General features: G+C 36.9%; 1 protein-coding gene across 2 annotated transcripts in view; it reads left to right on the plus strand.

The window, feature by feature from the left end:
- The first annotated feature begins 6,437 nt into the window (after window positions 1-6,437).
- TFEC (transcription factor EC) overlaps window positions 6,438-19,519 on the plus strand; it is a 114,093-nt gene continuing 101,011 nt past the window's right edge. Inside the window, exon 1 of one of the 2 annotated variants that reach the window (XM_055420828.2) lies at window positions 6,438-6,555. The gene's annotated coding sequence lies outside the window, so the exon portion shown is untranslated. Of the gene's footprint in view, window positions 6,588-19,519 lie in introns of both variants that reach the window. The other variant, XM_055420827.2, reaches the window with a different exon arrangement.

Genomic DNA, 19,519 nt, shown 5'->3' on the forward strand with positions numbered 1-19,519 from the left:
GATGATAAGAGATCATGGCACCTGTCTGGCAAAAGGGAGAAAAGACATAGAGATTGCATGTTCAAGACAAATTTTGCCTACTTCATAATTTTTAGACGAACTGGCTCTTGTTTAAAGCTCTAGTGTTTGCCAAGCTCTAGAGAAATCTTAAAGCCCTTGGCATCATAGAATTAAATTATATTACTGCCTTAAAAGTTTCTAGAGACTCCTTGTTCTTCAAAACTGATTTGTTGGGGACATAAAAACTTGTGAAAGGCATTTGATTCTCCATTTCTCATGGAGCAATGTTATTCATGCACTTCTGCTAACACTGTGGAATGATGAGTTAGTTTCTGAGGTCCATTGAAGTAGACGAAGAGCATTTTAGAATTGAAAAAGCACAACTATTACAGTTGTATATTTATATTGATTTTACAATGTTTCACAACCCTTGTGCCTGGTGTGTTTCTTGTTAAGGACATCGTAGCTTTCACCGAATAAAACTTAAATGCAGTTTTAAAAGATATATTAAAAATTTATATATGCTACACTTGCTAGTGTGCTAGTGAAGCAATAGAAATCTAGATACGTTTCAGTGTTATATTTTAGTGGGATGAACTCCTATGTTAGGTAGTCTGTAATTCTTAAATGATATTGGAATTTAAGATCAGATTTGATATTTAGTGTTTATCTTAAAGTGCTATAAAGGCAAAGTTTGGAGTAATCACAAAAAACCAGGGACCATTCACTTCCTAATTTATGCACTTCTCCAAACTGGTAATGAAATCTGACTTTCAAATAATCAGTAATTGTTTCGCAAATGACTTAATAATAATATTAGTCTCTGTAAAAGGAAATTTTCTATTTATGAGTGACATATAAATTCCAGTTTTATATACTCATATATGATGTTGTTTATTTTCTATGGTAATATTGATTCTGAAAATTTTCTCCAAACTTCTTAGGAGAGTTATATCTTTTCTTTGAATTTAGCTTTTTAAGGGAGAAGTTAGATTTCTTCAGGGTTTATCAGGCTGGAAGTTTTTCAAAAATTAATAATTGTCTTAAACTAGGGTACTTGTTGGTAAGAAAAAAGACACTTGTGGGAGTAATGGTGTATATGAATAAAATCAGTTGCCATTGAAAATAATTTTTACTAATAATTTTTTATCTTTGAGACTTCTATGAAAGCAAGCTGAAGTTACAATGAATGCATTGTTCTTTTTCCTTTTCCTTTTTGAAGAGCTAGTATGCTAACTTCTTGTCTGCTTTCTGCTTACTTGTAGAACTATTTTCTGAGTCCATTTCCAAAAAGTACATTAGCTGCCATTTGGCAAACAGCATTTTTTTCCCTCTATGATCTACTTATATGTTTTTAACTTAAATACTATTTTAGATATTCCCTATTGCTTATTGTTACCTTAGTGTCCCCAAATATGTTTGATTTTAGAAACCAAGCATTCTCTACATTTGTGGCATTTCTCCTTTCAATATCCCGTTCCGTCATAAAATCAGGTATAAGAAAACAATCCATTTATTCTTTACATCATTTTTGTTTGCTATTTCATATATTGCTGTTTTTCTGCCTTTAATTTAAATAGTGGAAAATTTATCTTCCAAATTCTATTTGATTTTTAGTCTCCTTGAGAATAAGGATCTCAGCAGCTTGTCTGTGTAGCATACTGCCTGATACATGGTAGACAGTCTGCTGCTGCTGCTGCTGTGTCGCTTCAGTCGTGTCTGACTCTCTGCGACCCCATAGACGGCAGTCCACCAGTCTCCTTTGTCCCTGGGATTCTCCAGGCAAGAATACTGGAGTGGGTTGCTTTTTCCTTCTCCAATGCATGCTTGCATGCTACGTCGCTTCAGTCGTGTCTGACTCTGTATGACCCCATGGACAGCAGCCCCAGGATCCTCTGTCCACGGGATTCTCCAGACAAGAATACTGGAGTGGGTTGCCATTTCCTTCTCCAGGTAGACAGTCAGTAGAAGCTTATTAGTGAGTAATGAATAAATATATAAAGTACTGATTTTGATGGAGAAGCTATTGTGAAGAACACAATATTCTTAGTACCTAACACATATTGTCTACAGGACTGTGTAACAGGACTAATTCTAAGTACTTAGAGCATATGCTGTCCATGTTCTGTCTATACTCTCATACACTACTTTTCATCTCAGTCTTTCAACCATCTGCAAGGGAAGTTTATCAGAAGGCGGCCCTCAGCATGACAGATTCCACTTTGCTAAGGTGTAACTTGGACAGTGTATGCTTGGGATTTAATGTTCCTATGGAGACAGCCTAAAACTAGTGACTAATGGGTTTAAGGAGATCTAAATATCCCTTATGGCAGAAAGTGAAGAGGAACTCAGAGGCCTCTTGATGAAAGTGAAAGAGGAGAGTGAAAAGGTTGGCTTGAAGCTCAACATTCAGAAAACGAAGATCATGGCATCTGGTCCCATCACTTCATGGGAAATAGGTGGGGAAACAGTAGAAACAGTGTCAGACTTTATTTTTTTGGGCTCCAAAATCACTGCAGATGCTGATTGCAGCCAGGAAATTAAAAGACGCTTACTCCTTGGAAGGAAAGTTATGACCAACCTAGATAGCATATTGAAAACCAGAGACATTACTTTGCCAACCAAGGTCCGTCTAGTCAAGGCTATGGTTTTTCCTGTGGTCATGTATGGATGTGAGAGTTGGACTGTGAAGAAAGCTGATCGCCGAAGAATTGATGCTTTTGAACTGTGGTGTTGTAGAAGACTCTTGAGAGTCCCTTGGACTGCAAGGAGATCCAACCAGTCCATTCTGAAGGGGATCAATCCTGGGTGTTCATTGGAAGGACTGATGCTAAAGCTGAAACTCCAATACTTTGGCCACCTCATGCGGCAAGTTGACTCACTGGAAAAGAGTCTGATGCTAGGAGGGATTGGGGGCAGGAAAAGAAGGGGACTTCAGAGAATGAGATGGCTGGATGGCATCACCAACTCGATGGACATGAGTTTGAGTGTACTCCGGGAGTTGGTGATGGACAGAGAGGCCTGGCGTGCTGTGATTCATGAGGTCGCAAAGAGTCAGACACAACTGAGCAACTGAACTGTACTGAACTGCACTTAAATATCCCAGGTTCTTTTCTCCCTGCCTGGAATAAGTCTAAGCGTTTTACATAATTTTCAGTGTCATGAAACTAAGAATTACTACTACAAAGAAGAGAATGTTATGGTCCAATTCAGCAATATATTTTCAGGTAAGAAGATAAACTATCAAATCTTGATAGTACAGTGTAACAATTACCTACATACTATATGATTAAAAACTATGGAAAAAAATCATTTCCCCAGGTTTTTTTTATTTTGTTAGTCATTAAAAAATATTTCTTTTTTAAGAGAGGTTTTAATCTGTATGTGCTCAAATATGTTAGACTTTCTTGATATTTTTCTTTACTTTATGGGTTACCAAATAGTCACATTTTGGAGGGCGATTTTTAAAATTTTATATTTGTATCTTTAATATTTTGAAATTAAATTTTTGGTGTAGTAGAAGTATGGGTCTCTGTCTACTTCTACCTCTTTAAACGCATTGTTAGCTGTTTACCCTTAAAATATTTATTGAGAAATATGTTTCCTACTGATGTGAAATACAATCTTCAATATATACTAAATTTCTAAAAATTTAGGTTTGAATTTTCTATTCTACTGTATGTTAGCAGCAAGCTGTTTTAATTAGTGTAGTTTTACAGTATGTTCAGTATCTCATTGGTCAAGTCCTTCTTCACATAATTTTTGATTTTCAAGATATTTTGGCTATGTTTTTCATTTTTTTTAGTAAAAATAATAAAAATACCAATAGAATATAACTAGACTTTTGAATGATATTATATTGAATTTATAAATTTATTTGGAATTAAAATATACTGACTTTAATACTTATTCGATGTGTAAAGTTCCATCTTTTCACCCACTCAAGAGCATTTAACTCTTATGTTTCAAAGAAAGCCTATAGACAGGAGGTCAGATACAATCTAGACTTTGAAAAAAAGGAGAGTCTTGCATTAGGACATTCTAAGTAGAAGTAATTCATTGAATTCTTAGTAGTAGGGCTTCCCTGGTAGCTCAGCTGGTAAATAATCCGCCAGCAATGCAGGAAACCCCGGTTCAATTCCTGGATTAGGAAGAGCCCCTGGAGAAGGGATAGGCTACCCACTCCAGTATTCTTGGGTTTTCCATGTGGCTCAGCTGGTAAAGAATCTGCCTGCGATGCAGGAGACCTGGGTTTGATCCCTGGGTTGGGAAGATCCCCTGGAGAAGGAAAACGCTACCCACTCCAGTATTCTGGCCTGGGGATTTCCATGGACTGTATAGTCCATGGGGTTGCAAAGAGTCTAACAGAATGACTTTCACTTTTACTTTCAAGTAGAAGGAAGGAAGGAAGTTTATGATGAAGCTTGAAATCCAGGTTTAGATTTGGTTGTGAGGACTTTTATATGCTATTCTAGAGGAGTGGGAATCGTTTAGGCAGTTGGAAGTTTCTGATGATTACCACTAAGGAGAATAAACTGATCAAATCTGTGATTTAGAAAGACTAATCATGTGGTTGGCTCCCCCGGTGGCTCAGAGGGTAAAGAATCTGCCTGCAGTGCAGGAGACCTTGATTCAATCCCTGGGTTGGGAAGATCCCCTGGAGGAGGGCGTGGCAACCCATTTCAGTGTTCTGGAGAATCCCCACTGATGGAGGCATCTGGCTACAGTCCATGGGATCACAAAGAGTTGGACATGACAGAGCAACTAAGCACAATCATGTGGTTGCTTCCACTGAAAACCAGTCCTCATCCAGAAACTATTTTGGGGACTATGAAATCACCTCTTCAACATAAATTCATGTATGGTTGAGAGGGGCTTTTATGATTAATAAAAGGTGTTCTCTCATCCCTGTTAGGAACCATGAATGAAGTCCAAATATTTATTTCTTATTCTATCACAGTATCATACATAGTAGCATATTATCCCTAAACATTTTGGTGCACACATTATTTTTAAAATTAAAACTATATTTTAATATAAGTAACAAAATTATTTATTATATAAAGTGTAGAAGCTATAGGTAAACAAAAAATTTTAAAATATCTAAGTGCTCCACTGAAACACCATTAATATATAAGCACCATTAACACATTGGTGCCTTTTGCTTCAGGTGTATGTATCCATACATTTCTAACTTTTCAAAACCAAAATGTATGCCTTTATAGTAATAAAGCTTCAGCACTTATGAATCCCACAAATGTGTTTTAAACTATATTTCAATCTAAAGTAGTTTCTGATATGACAAAATCTCAGTGTTTCTCTTTCTGTAAAGTGTTTCTTAATTTCCAAAATTAATTTTAACCAGTTTTACTTTGAAATAAGTATTTACTCCTTCCCATCACCTTAAGAGATTTAAATGGATCAGAACATCATCAGAAATTGTAAAACGGCTCAAAAATTATTGATGATGAGAGAACTTTTAAAATTTTTACTCAATAGTTTTGCAGTTCAACACAGTGTTGAGACATTGTTGTATAACCTTCACTGTTTGATAAACATAAATGTCAATTTAATTGCATGATTTTTATAAAACACAAGGGTAGGAGGAATTTGAATGTAATCTTTGCATGAAACTTCAGTAATTATACTATATGTAATGATGTAACTATTATAAAATGCAAAATTTCATAGTGCAAATTGTAGTGTAGGAACAAAGATGTATCTTTAGATTTTTACTTTCATGTAGGTAACTGATAAAGGACATGAGACTTCTTTAGATGTTTCATTTATAAAAGGCAGTGAGTGTGGAACCGGTACTCATGTCCCTTAAAAATATAGATCACATTGGGATATTAATAATAATAATAGAAAATTAGAAATCTTGTAAGCTGAATTAATTATCTTCCATCCACACAGGGAGATAAAATATTCCTGTACAAGATTAAAATTATCCTAGAATTTGAGGGCAAAATCATATGTAGGGAAAGTGTGATTATACGCAATAAGGGAAATTTGATGGTCTAAAGCAACAACTCAAGATGTATTAATACTCTCAACAAAACTGCAATTCTTAAAAACTGGAAATCAGTGCAGGTTTGTCTGTTCAAGAAATATTAAATGTGAGACTTAATATGTTTCAAAAAGTATGGGATCTTAGTCTACTTTGATAACAACCATTTATTGCTTGTGCATATTCAGGGAAGAAATGTTGATTATGGGGCAATGGGATCAATGAGAGCTTTTATTCTGACCACATTGCTGTGGAGTACTTTTGTTGGAGTGCTGTTTCTCAAGTTGGTAGCATATTTCAGATAAAGAAAGGAAGTCCCCAATGTGAAACTGCTGTGTCATTTCTTCTTCCTTAACTGAAATTCCAACCAAGGCTCAGGAAATGCCCTAATGAGCCACTTCTCTTTTCTCTTTCCTCAACTAAGTGGATTCCAACCAGCCCAAACTATTCATTATTCATGATTGGGTCGTTTAGTTTGGTTGTCTCGTTTAGCATGGTGCTTACGTTATGGGAAGAGTGATTATAATTTGTTGCTGTTTGTAAAGGTAATAACACTGATAGAATCCAATCATTGCTGGTAGGTAACCAAACCGACAGGTTAATTTTCTGTACTTTAAACTGTGAAAGAGAAGTCTAATCAATACCTGCTTTACTTTGATATGTGTGGCTTACTGATAATTATAGTTTTATCTTGCATGATCACTGGGTATCAGGATGTTATAGTAGTTGAGCTGTGATTTTCTGTAATTTGGGTAAAATATATCTAAAACTCTATTAATGTCTTATTTTAATCAAGATGTAGAAATCACTGTTTTATTTCATAACCAAAGCAATTTCTTCTTTCAGTTTAATATTCTATTTACTAAATTGAAACATGATTTGACATTTTATTGCATCTTATATGTTATTTTATGAGTAAATGTTAATTTCTGTTTACATTTTAGCAATATATATTTTATTGGCTTTTAAAGGTAGGAAAATATGAGTACTCTTCAGAGCAGAAATAATATCAGATAGCACTTTAGCATACGTTATTTTTCAAGCATTAAAAGTTGTTCTGTTTTTTATGAAAATTTGAATCTGAAAAATTTGTATAGGAGATGTCAAACCTCCCGAAGTAATAACTTTTTATTCTAATAGCTTTCAATTACTTTATTAGTCATAGTTTTTAATTGTAATAATTAGCAGAGTTGTAGTAGGGACTGGAAGATTATATATATATTTGTATATATATGCACATAAATACATATATTTTGTATATATTTGTTTATATGAATTATAACCCATGCTTTTAGTAACATCTTAAAATGTTTAATTAGGAATAGACATTTTGAGAAGAAAATAAACCTGAGATAATCTTTAATTCATTTTGGATATCTTTTTAGTAACTTATTTACTAGAAATTCATTTAAAGTTAAGAGACTTTAAAATAACCTTCACAGTTCTTCCCTATTCAGACTGTGTCAACAAAACAAAGTGAAGCAGAATATGGAGTTCTATCAAGATTATTCAGACAATTCCACTTCACTTCTTTAGATGAATCTGAGTCTAGCTTTACACTTTCAAGTAACTTTTGAATTAATACTAAATCTTTTACTTTTTTGGTAGAAGCTACCTTAAATAGGCCAAACTTTGTAATCTCCAGTTTGAGAATAAAAACTTTTTTTAGCTATAAAACAAATGGAATAGATATAATTTTCATGTTGTATATGTCTTTGGTTTGATTACCATTACTTTTCTTAAAAGATTTCTATTTCATTACAAAGGAGTAGAATAGTTAAAAGTATGTGTAATTTTGTTGAACTGGAAGTTACTGCTGATGTCAAAAATGAAACAAACTGAAAAAAGTTCATTCAAAATCAGCTTAATTTTAAAGACTGTGACACAAGGATTTATTATGCTTTAGATAACCAAAATAATATGAGATATTTAAATCTGATGGAAATTTCTCCTCAGTCCATGGAGTATTCCAGACAAGAATATACTAGCATTAGTGACATTTTCAGAAATTGCAGTAATTTTGAAAGTGGAAATAATTTTGAAAACAGTGGTTTGAATAGTTAGAAAGGAGAAATAAGAAAAGGAGAAACTGAAATAAATAAAATATTCTTATACAATAGTTTCAAACAAACTAATGAAATATGATTCTAGAGAATAACTATGGATACTAATAAAGTAGTAAACGTATGTGTGGAAATATAATCATTGATTATTAATCAGTGTGTAAATAAAATTCAGTTTTATTTTTCTAAAAATAAATGTACAAAATGAAATTCACTCAACATGCCAGATTCTTCACAGAGGCAAATTTGATTAATTCTTTATAGTAAAAAATGTTAGATTAAGCAATGGAATGATAGCAGATCCAGAGAAGTGATGTTTACAAATAGCAGATTGCAAAATTTATACTATTTGGCAAAACAAATGAATAGTGAAAATGAATAATGCAAAATAGTTGCTCAGGTTTTATTGATTATATTTACCAAGATCAGGAAGAAGAGTCAGTGAAGCATAGATAGCCGAGGATGTATAAGGAAGTGTAAGAATCACAAGTGTTTTTAAATACATAACCTGTGAGAGGAGACTTTAACAGTAGTTTTGTAGAAAAATGAATATTAATAATGTACAAAAATATTCTTAATTTTATGTAGATATGAATTTCCAGCCTGTTAAGGAATCTGTAAGTCAGTGTGTAGGTGTTTGGCAATATACCAAAATTGGCAGACATGATTTTGCTTGTGAGAACTTAGCTGATGATAGATAATTTTGCAATTCCATTAAATTGTGTCTATTGGTGCATGGAAATCTTGTCCCATTGCTTATCAGCAAACAAGAATGGTATGCAAATGTATTGTAGGTGGAGCTAGTGGTGAAGAACATGCCAGCCAATGCAGGAGACATAAGAAACGTGGGTTCGATACCTGGGTTGGGAAGATCCCCTGAAGTTGGATATGGCAATCTGCTCCAGTATTCTTGCCTGGAAAATCCCATGGACAGAGGAGCCTGGCAGGCCACAGTCCATAGGGTCACAGAAAGTCATACAAGACTGAAGCAACTTAGCACATCTGCTAAACATTAAGAGAATTGAGGGATCTGTGTTATTGAAAAGTGAGATAGTAAGATAGGTTTTAGAATCTTTAGATGACCAGTTTTAAGAACAGATTGGTTAAGAAAAGTAAGTCCTAGGTTCTAATTTTGCTATTGTTCTTAGGATACAGCAGGATACAGTTGAGCCTAATGACCTTAAAGCCTATTAGGATGCTGTTTTTATTTTTATCACTTTAAGTTTGAAAGAACATGTGGAACTAAAAAAGGCAATTGAAGGGAATGAGTCTGGGAAAGAGATTGAATTTTAATTCGAATTGCCATGTCTCCTTACTTCATTCCCAAGAGTTACCATGGAAGAATATTTCCAAATCATTTCTTGTCTTTCCTGAAACACTCCTCCTTAGCCAATGGACTGGAGCAGATTGTGATTCACTTTCTAGCTTCTTCCAAATAATCCTTCTGTTCCTCCCTTTCTTTATTCTTTCTTTTGTGAAAATGTTTCTAATACAGAAGTTTATACATACATGAAAAATTAATTTTTGAAAGATATTTAGCTTCCTCAGGTGTATTTCCAAATAAGAATTTGAGCCAGGGTTATCTGTTCAATCAGGCATTTAACTGTATCTTATTTTACCTCCACTGGTGAAAACTTGTTTTATCAAACATCTTTCCATATGCTACAAAAATCTAGACCACTACCTATTTGTCTTGAAAATCTGCCTATAGACAGGTAGTCCTCTCAGCTAGTGCTTGCAGGGAATTACTCAACAGCTAGGATTTTGACATTCTCTTCTACCTTTGATCTTGTGCAAATTCAAAGAGATTTGAACTGAACTACTGAAGTCTGCAACAGGTTTTGTCAGTAGAATTTTTACCATTAGATTTTAAGGTCTGATAAACTTTTAGCCTTCTCCTTAGTTAGTCTTAGGCTAAGAAACATCTGATCCTCTAGTCATTCTCTCAAATGTTTCTCTCCATTTTGTCAATCACTTGTCCTCACCTAAATTGTCCTGCTTCTGTTTGTCCTGCACATATGTAAGGTACTTTTCATGTGATGGATGATTTGCTCTTTCCATCAGAGCAGAGATGTGAAAAGCATGGCATATTCAGGGGCCTTTGATTAGAGCTTGGAATCATTGTGGGGAATAGCATAAAGAAGAGCTAGAGAATTAAGATAGGGGCAGATCATAAGAGGTATTCTTTTAAGGGTTATATGAGTTTAACAAGAGTAACTTGATCTGATTGTGTTTTAAGCAAGATTATCTCTGGCCGTTTGGAACACGGATTGGTGGGACAAAAGACCAATGTCATAAGTTTTAGATTTTGTTTACAGAGTCTTCCTGTATTTTAAGCCAGCAAGGACAAGTATTTAGGTAATACTTTGTAAAGTGGTTGTTTGTACCTCTGGCAAGAACAGAAGACAAGATCTTTGTTAAAAATATGATAGAACTTACTTCGTAAGAAAATCAAAGGTGATGAACTGTCATTTTCCACTGTAGAAGTAACCACTTAAACTGAACATGAATTAGTTCCCAAATAGTGGGTCAAGCAAATATTTGCAAATGATTCAGTGATTTCTTTGTGGTTGCTTGGTTTAGAGCTGATAGAACACACTGTAAAATAGGAAGTCAGTTCAGCATTTTTAGCTTGCTACTAACTTGCCATGTGACTTTGAATAAGTCTATGTGTTTGGGAAGGGGGAGTGTTTGCTGAATGTTTTAAATTGAATTAACATGTAGTGTGGAGAGTGAATGAAGGGCTGAGGCTGAGCTTGAGTGGGAAGGAAGAGGGGTTTGGTGGTGTTAAAGTTTAAATCTCCTGTGTTTGAGGAGTAATTCTAAATTTATTCCAGGGATATCAAACTTAGATTGGTCATGAGAGCTCTAAGACTGGAAATCTAGGTCACAACCCAAAGGGAGGACTTGTCTGCTTCTCCCTATGGGATCCCTAATCTCACACTTATGACAGATTTATAGAGCACAAAACATAACCAGGGGTTACTATCTCATATATCTTCTCCTATGAAAATAGCCTTGGAGGACTCTGCTTTAGAACAGAGCTCTCAGAGCAAAACAAAGTAGAGAACAAAGCAACTGTTTACATAATTTGCCTTTTCGTCATAGGTCATGTCTACTTTTCCGTATTTTCCAAAAATATACTGTCAATTCATTCTCATTTCTATTTGTTTCAGGAGACCCTTCACTAAATTCTTTTAGATTCAGCCCCACTGAACATACCCAGGGAAATAGATAGCACAACCTTTAACCAATTACTTAAGATGTATTTGTCCAAAGACAAAACAAATAGCAACAAGGACAACATGACAAGTAAAATATCCCATAATATGCTAGAAGAAGGAAAGAATTTATAAAATAAATGCATAAGCTCAAATATTAAGACCTCTTCTGAGGGATAAAAGAAAGACAGTAGAATATTAGCTGTAATACTTATGCTTGAGTTCAGTCATTGTAGGAGTTTTCAGTTCAGTTCAGTAACTCAGTCGTGTCCGACTCTTTGCGACCCCGTGAATCACAGCACGCCAGGCCTCCCTGTTCATCACCAACTCCCGGAGTTCACTCAAACTCACGTCCATCAAGTCGGTGATACCATCCAGCCATCTCATTCTCTGTCGTCCCCTTCTCCTCCCGCCCCCAATCCCTCCCAGCATCAGAGTCTTTTTCAGTGAGTCAACCCTTTGCAGGAGGTGGCCAAAGTATTGGAGTTTCAGCTTTAGCATCAGTCCTTCCAATGAACACCCAGGACTGATCTCTTTTAGAATGGACTGGTTGGATCTCCTTGCAGTATCAAAATCAGATATTGTACATGAAATCATCTCTTCTCTTCCCTAGAGTTATCATTCACTGAGCTCTCATCATATACTAAAGACTTTATCACCTTATTTGAGCCTGATATGGTCTTAAGAAGTGAGGCTTGTGAAGGATAGGTAACTTTCCCAAGGTGACCAGTGGGTAAGTGATGGGGCAGCGACCTGAATCTAATCCTTTATGGGCTTTGTGTGTGTTAGTTGCTCAGTCATGTCTGACTCTCTGCAACCCCATGGACTGTAGTCCACCAGGCTCCTTGTCCATGGGATTCTCTAGGCAAGAATACTGGAGCAGGTAGCCATTCCCTTCTTCAGGGAATCTTCCCTAAGTAAATTCTATAGTGTTTTCTGGGGAACTTTTAAATTTAAACTTTATCTTTGTTGTTCTACTTTACTCGTTTTGAACAAGATCCCATCTTTATAGCAGAGAAGGGGAAATAGTTCAAAGGACAAGGATTGGAGGAAATCAGAAATCACAGCTATTTTAAAAGTGGTTTCTAGGTTTTAACATGGATAATGAGGTCTTTGACTGCATTAAATTTGCAAAAATACCAGTTGTAGAGGTAACAAGGGACCAGAATAGATGGCTCTATTTCATAAAAGAAAGGGGCAAAGTGAAGAGACTCATTAATGTTGAAGCAGTAGATGGATAACCAGTGACAAATATCAAGTAGATATGCTTCAGTTTGGTCAGAGAAAGGTCATTGATTATTTTTGGTTAAACTGGTTCACAGAGGCCAGGTTTCCACTAAAAAAGGGAATTAATTGCTTCCATTTCCCACTAATTGCCTCAACATTTCCCTTTGCTTTGTCATTGGAGATTTGGTCAGAGAGGCAAAAAGTCAAAAGTCAGAGTTTGATGGAATCTTCATAAAAAGGGAATCTGAGGAGACCAAATTATGGCATTTGGTGTAATAACTATAATGATATTTAGCATTTTTCCCTGGGAGTGCCGTGGATTTTTAGAGACCTTTTCAATCTTTAATCAGACCATAGGGCACATTTAAGAGAGTTCACTGTTTTTATTTCCATCTAGAGAATAAGGCATCACAGAGAGATGAAATGACCTAGAGCAAGTCTCCTGAGATGTTAATCCTGTATGTTGGATTACAATCTGTATGTTGAGTTTTAGCTGAAAGGCTGGGCTTTCCCCAGACCTATCATTCATTCATGCTCCTTCAGAGTTTAGACTTTTTGTACATTATTCTCTGAGGTTACTACTTCTATCAATGACAGAAAATTTACCCAAGAATATGCCATTAAATAGTATGATTGCATAGACTTGCTTAGTTTTCAGGCTATTAATTAATTCTTGAACCATCTTCAATTAATGAGATCTTCTATCTCTTATTTGCTTATTTAACCAATCTTTAAAATCCTTCTAGCTCTAACTCTTTTGGAATCTGTGTTTTGTCTTCCAGACATTAAAAAAAAATTTTTTTTTAAAATTTTTGGAACTCACATTGACAGTGTAGAAAGTGGGAGGAACATGGGATCTGGTTATGCCAGGTCAGTGTTCAATCATCCTGATTCCTCTATTGTTGTTCAGTCGCTAAGTCATGTCTGACTCTTTGCAACCTCATGCCAGGCTTCCCTGCCCTCCACCATTTCCCAGAGTTTGCTCAAATTCATGTCCACTGAGTCAGTGATGCTATCTAACCATCTCATATTCTGCTGCCCTCTTCTCCTTATGCCTTCAACCTTACCCAAGATCAGTGTCTTTTCCAATGAGTCAGGTCTTCACATCAGGTGGTCAAAGTACTGGAGCATCAGCTTCAGCATCAGTACTTCCAATGAACATTCAGAGTTGACTTCCTTCAGGATTGACCGGTAGGATTTCTAGTTTACTTCAGAGGTCCAAGAGACAAATGTTTCTCTCTAGGAAGTCCCAAACCCACAACATCAGCTACTCTTCTTTTCCGGAAGAACCAGAAATATGTAATTACTAATGAGATTTTTATTATACTATAGGTTCTTAGAAACATGATCTATTAGAATGAGCATAGGTTATAAAGCAAAATGACTAGGTTTGAAAACCAGCTTTGTCATAACTAGCTGTGTGATCTCAGACAGGTCATGTAATTTGACTGAAATTCAGTTTCTTCATATGTAAACCTGATACACCCCATTGTGTTTCAGGATTATTAAGTGAGAAAGTAAAGGTAAATCACCCAGCTCAATGCCCACATAGAATGGGGACCTAGAGACTTTAGCCATATGCTTATTAACATTGTTATTAGAAATTATAAAGATTTTAAATGATAAAATTATTAATTGGGAAATGACTTTTAAAAAAGTAAAGCCCTAGTATAGAAGAAGTCTGCTGTGTACTTAGTCACTCAGTCATGTCTGACTCTTTGCGACCCCATGAACTCTAGCTCTCTGGGTTCCTCTATCCATGGGGATTCTCCAGGTAAGAATACTGGAGTAGGTTGCTATGTCTTCCTCCAGGGGATCTTCCCAAACCAGGGATTGAACCCAGGTTTCTCATGTTGCAGACGGATTCTTTACCAGCTGAGCCACCAGGGAAACCCAAGAATACTGAAGTGGGTAGCCTATCCCTTCTCCAGGGTATCTTCCTGACCCAGGAATCGAACTAGGGTCTCCTGCGTTGCAGATAGATTCTTTACCAGCTGAGTTAACTGGGAAGCCCATTAAAATACTAAAAGAAGTCTCAGTTCAGTTCAGTCGCTCAGTCATGTCCGACTCTTTGCGACCCCATGAATCAGCACGCCAGGCCTCCCTGTCCATCACCAACTCCCGGAGTTCACTCAAACTCATGTCCATCATTGGTGATGCCATCCAGCCATCTCATTCTCTATCGTCCCCTTCTCCTCCTGCCCCCAATCCCTCCCAGCATCAGAGTCTTTTCCAGTGAGTCAACTCTTCACATGAGGTGGCCAAAGTATTGGAGTACTTTATAAAAATCCTTTATTTGAATAAGATGCTTTCATGGTTATGGTGAACTTGATCTGGACCATCTTCTGATCAGACACTTCTCTACAACAAATTCTCCTTACCTTCCCCTATTGAAAGTGCTTTACTCACATTAAGTCATTTAGTAATCAGAATGATTCTGAAAATTAATTGAGCTTCCCTCTTGGCTCAGAAGGTAAAGAATCTGCCTGCAATGCAGGAGACCTGGGTTCGATCCCTGGGTTGGGAAGATCCCCTGGAGAAGGACATGGCAACCCACTCCAGCATTCTTGCCTGGAGAATCCCCATGGACAGAGAAGCCTGGCCGGCTACAGTCCATGGGGTTGCAAAGAGTTGGACACAACTGAGTGACTAAGCACAGCACACACACTGTGCCCAGTGTACAGATAAGAATAGATCCTCAAAGGCATACAACTTATCAGCACAGTTTTGAAATTAGGCAGGCTGATTCCCAAACTTATAATCCTTACAGCTCCTCTAACACTGCTTTGGAGACACCAGACTGCAGTTCAAGGTTGTCATTTGTGCAAGATGAAAAAGTAAATAACCCTCATCCTCATTTTTAAATTAAGGAGATTCTTGTTTGTGTATGTTAGTCGCTCAGTCATGTTCGACCCTTTGCAACCCCATGGACTATAGCTCTCCAGGCTCCTCTGTCCATGGAATTGTCCAGGCAAGAATATTGGAGTGGCTTGCCTTTCTCTTCTCCAGGAGATCTTCCCAGCCAAGGGAATGAACCCGAGGCTCCTGCATTGTAGGCAGATTCTTTAGGAGATTCTTAAAGCCTATCTTTCATCCGACATAAATGATTACTTACACCAAGAATCAAAAACTGTTGTCAACAGTGATATCTATGTCACCAAACCCTGCCTTGGATTCTTTCTAAGTGTTTTTATTTAATTTCAAAAGGTACAACCAGCCCATTCCCCTGTCAGAACACATCTCAGTCCTCTAACCAAGAAATGTCAGGAGGTGGGCATATGACTTCTTCCTGCTCCCATGGTGCTTTTCCCTTGTCTGCCCATGCCCTTGCCACCCTCTGGAGCCCTCAGCAGGCCCCATGAGCCTGCTTCCCCAGTGCTGATGTTGTGGTCCAACTCTGAGGGGAGCCCTAATTGTCAAACTGATTACTCACAACTTTTTTGACTTGTTTCTCTTAAACAATGTAGCTTAATAAAACTCTTCAAATATATAAACAGAGCACACCTACTAACACAGGAACAGCTAAGATTGTTCACAGGGGAAAGCTGGTTTGACTGTTTTGATTAACTTGACTGCTCAAGTCAGTCAAAAAGTAATCACCATTTAAGCAAACCATTTTGACAGATTTTTGGCCCACTATGACTGCTTATTTGACTGGCTTGCCTGTCATTTTGAAGTGGTCAGATTGACTGGAGACAGTCTAACTGGAAAATTTAACTTTGGAGTACGTGGGTGTCTGTATACCAGAATCTACTTTAAATAACTTTATTTGAAATCTGTACATATTTTCCTGGGACCAGTGAGAGAAGTTTGAAAGTGACACATTGCAGCATTTGACTTTCTAGAATGAGATTGTCTTGCCACTTGCACAGCCTGGCAATATATTTATAGGCTACAAAACAATCACATTTCCCCTATGCAATATAGAATTCAATAAGATTGAAACTCTACCCTAACTTGGCCAAGTCCTAGTAAGGCATCATATTCTCTGTACTCCTCTGAAGAGCTGGTGATAGATGTATGACAGCAAAAGACTTCTCAGGTATCAAGTTACCAATTCAGTCATTAGTGACTTATGGTAAGGCAAAGTTGACCTTGCCACTAATAGTAGCCCTTCTAAGAATTTATGAGAGTCAGAAAAAAACAAAACACCAAACAAACTTTTGATGAGAGGCAAGAGAATCTGGTTAACATTATTTGAGCTGCTTTTGAAAAGCAAGCCCTTTTTTTATCTATCTATACTCCAGTACTCTTGCCTAGAAAATCCCATGGATGGAGGAGCCTGGTAGGCTGCAGTCCATGCGGTCGCTACGAGTCAGACATGACTGAGCGACTTCACTTTCCCTTTTCACTTTCACACATTGGAGAAGGAAATGGCAACCCACTCCAGTGTTCTTGCCTGGAGAATCCCAGGGACGGGGGAGCCTGATGGGCTGCCGTCTATGGGGTCACACAGAGTCGGACACGACTGAAGTGACTTAGCAGCAGCAGCAGCAGCAGCATATACCTTTAGGAAATTTACTTTGAAATGAGCTCCCAGGTTTGGGCAAGACAGAAACAACACTATATGGATGAAAATAATGATTTATTTTCTCATTATCATGTGGGATATTATGGGAGAACGTAATGAAGTTATGGTCTACTGTAAGCAAAAATTTTTGAAGTCTGGTTTACATTGGTTGAACACCCTAATACATTTTTGGAGAATATCCTGTTTTTGAAATATCCTGTTATTGTTTGAAAGACATTCATGTGCCTCTCTTCAGCACTCCTAAAAAAGATCTACCTTTTCTCATGGAAATGTTCTGTGAATGTTTTGGACTTAGGTGCTATCTCACATGCCTTTATTAAGAAGATTAGTGGTAAAATAGCAGTGTCTCCTGCTCTTTCTGTTCACTTATCCCTGTGGCATTTGACTCTGTTAACCACTTATTTTCCTTGAAATTCTATCCTACTTTGGCTTTGTTATATCATTCTACCCTGATTTTCATTATACTTTCTTGAGTATTCTCTAGTCTTTCCTGCCCATTACCTGGGCAGGAAAGGGTCCTTTACCTGGCTTGTGTCTTTTTAATTTAATTTCTTTGTTTGGTGTGATTTTAAGTAAAACCCTAATTCAGTGATTTGTTCTGAGATGGCCACCAAGTCTGTTTCTATAAATGCACACATCTAGCTGTTAACTAGGCCTCCTTCTTGAATACTTTACAGTCACTCTGATTTCATTATGTCTAACACTGAAGTTATCATCTTTCCTTCTAATTTTTTGTCTCCACTTTTATTCTTTATTTTGATAAGTGCCATCTTCTCCACAATTTCTCATTTCAGATGGAAGCATTATAGATGAAGCATCAAGGTGAATCTTCCTTCTCCTTCACCACATTTATAAATCAATAAGAAATCCTGTACATGTTTTAAAAATTTTATCCTCTGTATTATGGATAGTATTTGACCTATCTTTAAAATATAAAACTCTATTGCCATAACTAAAAACTCCCAATTGTTCTCCTGTGCCCTGGTCTTTCAATAATCCAGTCTCCGTATTTTTGCCTAAGGGATGTTTATGAAATACTAATTGATCATCTTACTATCCTGCTAAAAGTCCAGTATGGCACACCAGGGCTGTTAGTACAAAGCTTAGGGTGGTGTTTATTCCTTTTTATGAGGTGACTTCTGCCTAGTTTTCTATTTTCATCTGTTTTCATCTATACTAAAGCGACTTATCATGCACACATACTATATACAGATCATATTGAGGAAGAAAGAAAGGAACGGAGGAAGGGGGTAGGAAAGCAACATTTTGCTTTTATAACTTCTGCTATTGGAGCATTTTAACGACATTGAGAGGTTAATTAAACATATTAGATTTGGGGAGTTCATGATCTGAGCCACAATCAGCTCCCGGTCTTGTTTTTGCTGACTATATAGGGTTTCTCCATCTTTGGCTACAAAGAATATAATCAATGTGATTTCAGTGTTGACCATCTGGTAATGTCCATGTGTGGAGTCTTCTCTTGTGTTGTTGGAAGAGGGTGTTTGCTACGACCAGTGCATTCTCTTGGCAAAACTCTATTAGCTTTTGCCCTGCTTCATTCTGTACTCCAAGGCCAAATTTGCCTATTACTCCAGGTGTTTCTTGACTTCCTACTTTTGCATTCCAGTCCCCTGTAATGAAAAGGACATCGTTTTTGGGTGTTAGTCCTAAAAGATCTTGTAGGTCTTCATAGAACCGTTCAACTTCAGCTTCTTCAGCATTACTGGTCAGAGCATAGACTTGGATTACCTTGATATTGAATGATTTGCCTTGGAAATGAACAGAGATCATTCTGTCGTTTCTGGGATTGCATCCAAGTACTGCATTTCAGACTCTTGTTGATATGAGGGCTATTCCATTTCTTCTAAGGGATTCTTGCCCACAGTAGTAGATATAATGGTCATCTGAGTTAAATTCACCCATTCCAGTCCATTTTAGTTCACTGATTCCTAAAATGTCGACGTTCACTCTCGTCATCTCCTGTTTGACCACTTCTAATTTGCCTTGATTCATGGACCTAACATTCCAGGTTCCTATGCAATATTGCTCTTTATAGCATTGGACATTCCATCACCAGTCACATCTACAACTGGGTGTTGTTTTTGCTTTGGCTCCATCCCTTCATTCCTTCTGGAGTTATTTCTCCACTGATCTCCAGTAGCATATTGGGCACCTACCAACCTGGAGAGTTCATCTGTCAGTGTCCTATCTTTTTGCCTTTTCATACTGTTAATAGGGTTCTCCAGGCAAGAATACTGAAGTGGTTTGCCATTCCCTTCTCCAGTGGGCCATATTTTGTCAGAACTCTCCACCATGACCCGTCCATCTTGGGTAGCACTACACAGCATGGCTCATACTTTCATTGAGTTAGACAAGGCTGTAGTCCATGTGACTAGATTGGTTAGTTTCCTGTGATTGTGGTTTTCAGTCTGTCTGCCCTCTGATCAGTTCAGTTTAGTTCAGTTGC

This window comes from Moschus berezovskii, chromosome 3 (genome assembly GCF_049115385.1).
Source record: "Moschus berezovskii isolate FMDL1 chromosome 3, NW_MosBer_1.0, whole genome shotgun sequence".
NCBI lineage: Eukaryota > Metazoa > Chordata > Mammalia > Artiodactyla > Moschidae > Moschus > Moschus berezovskii.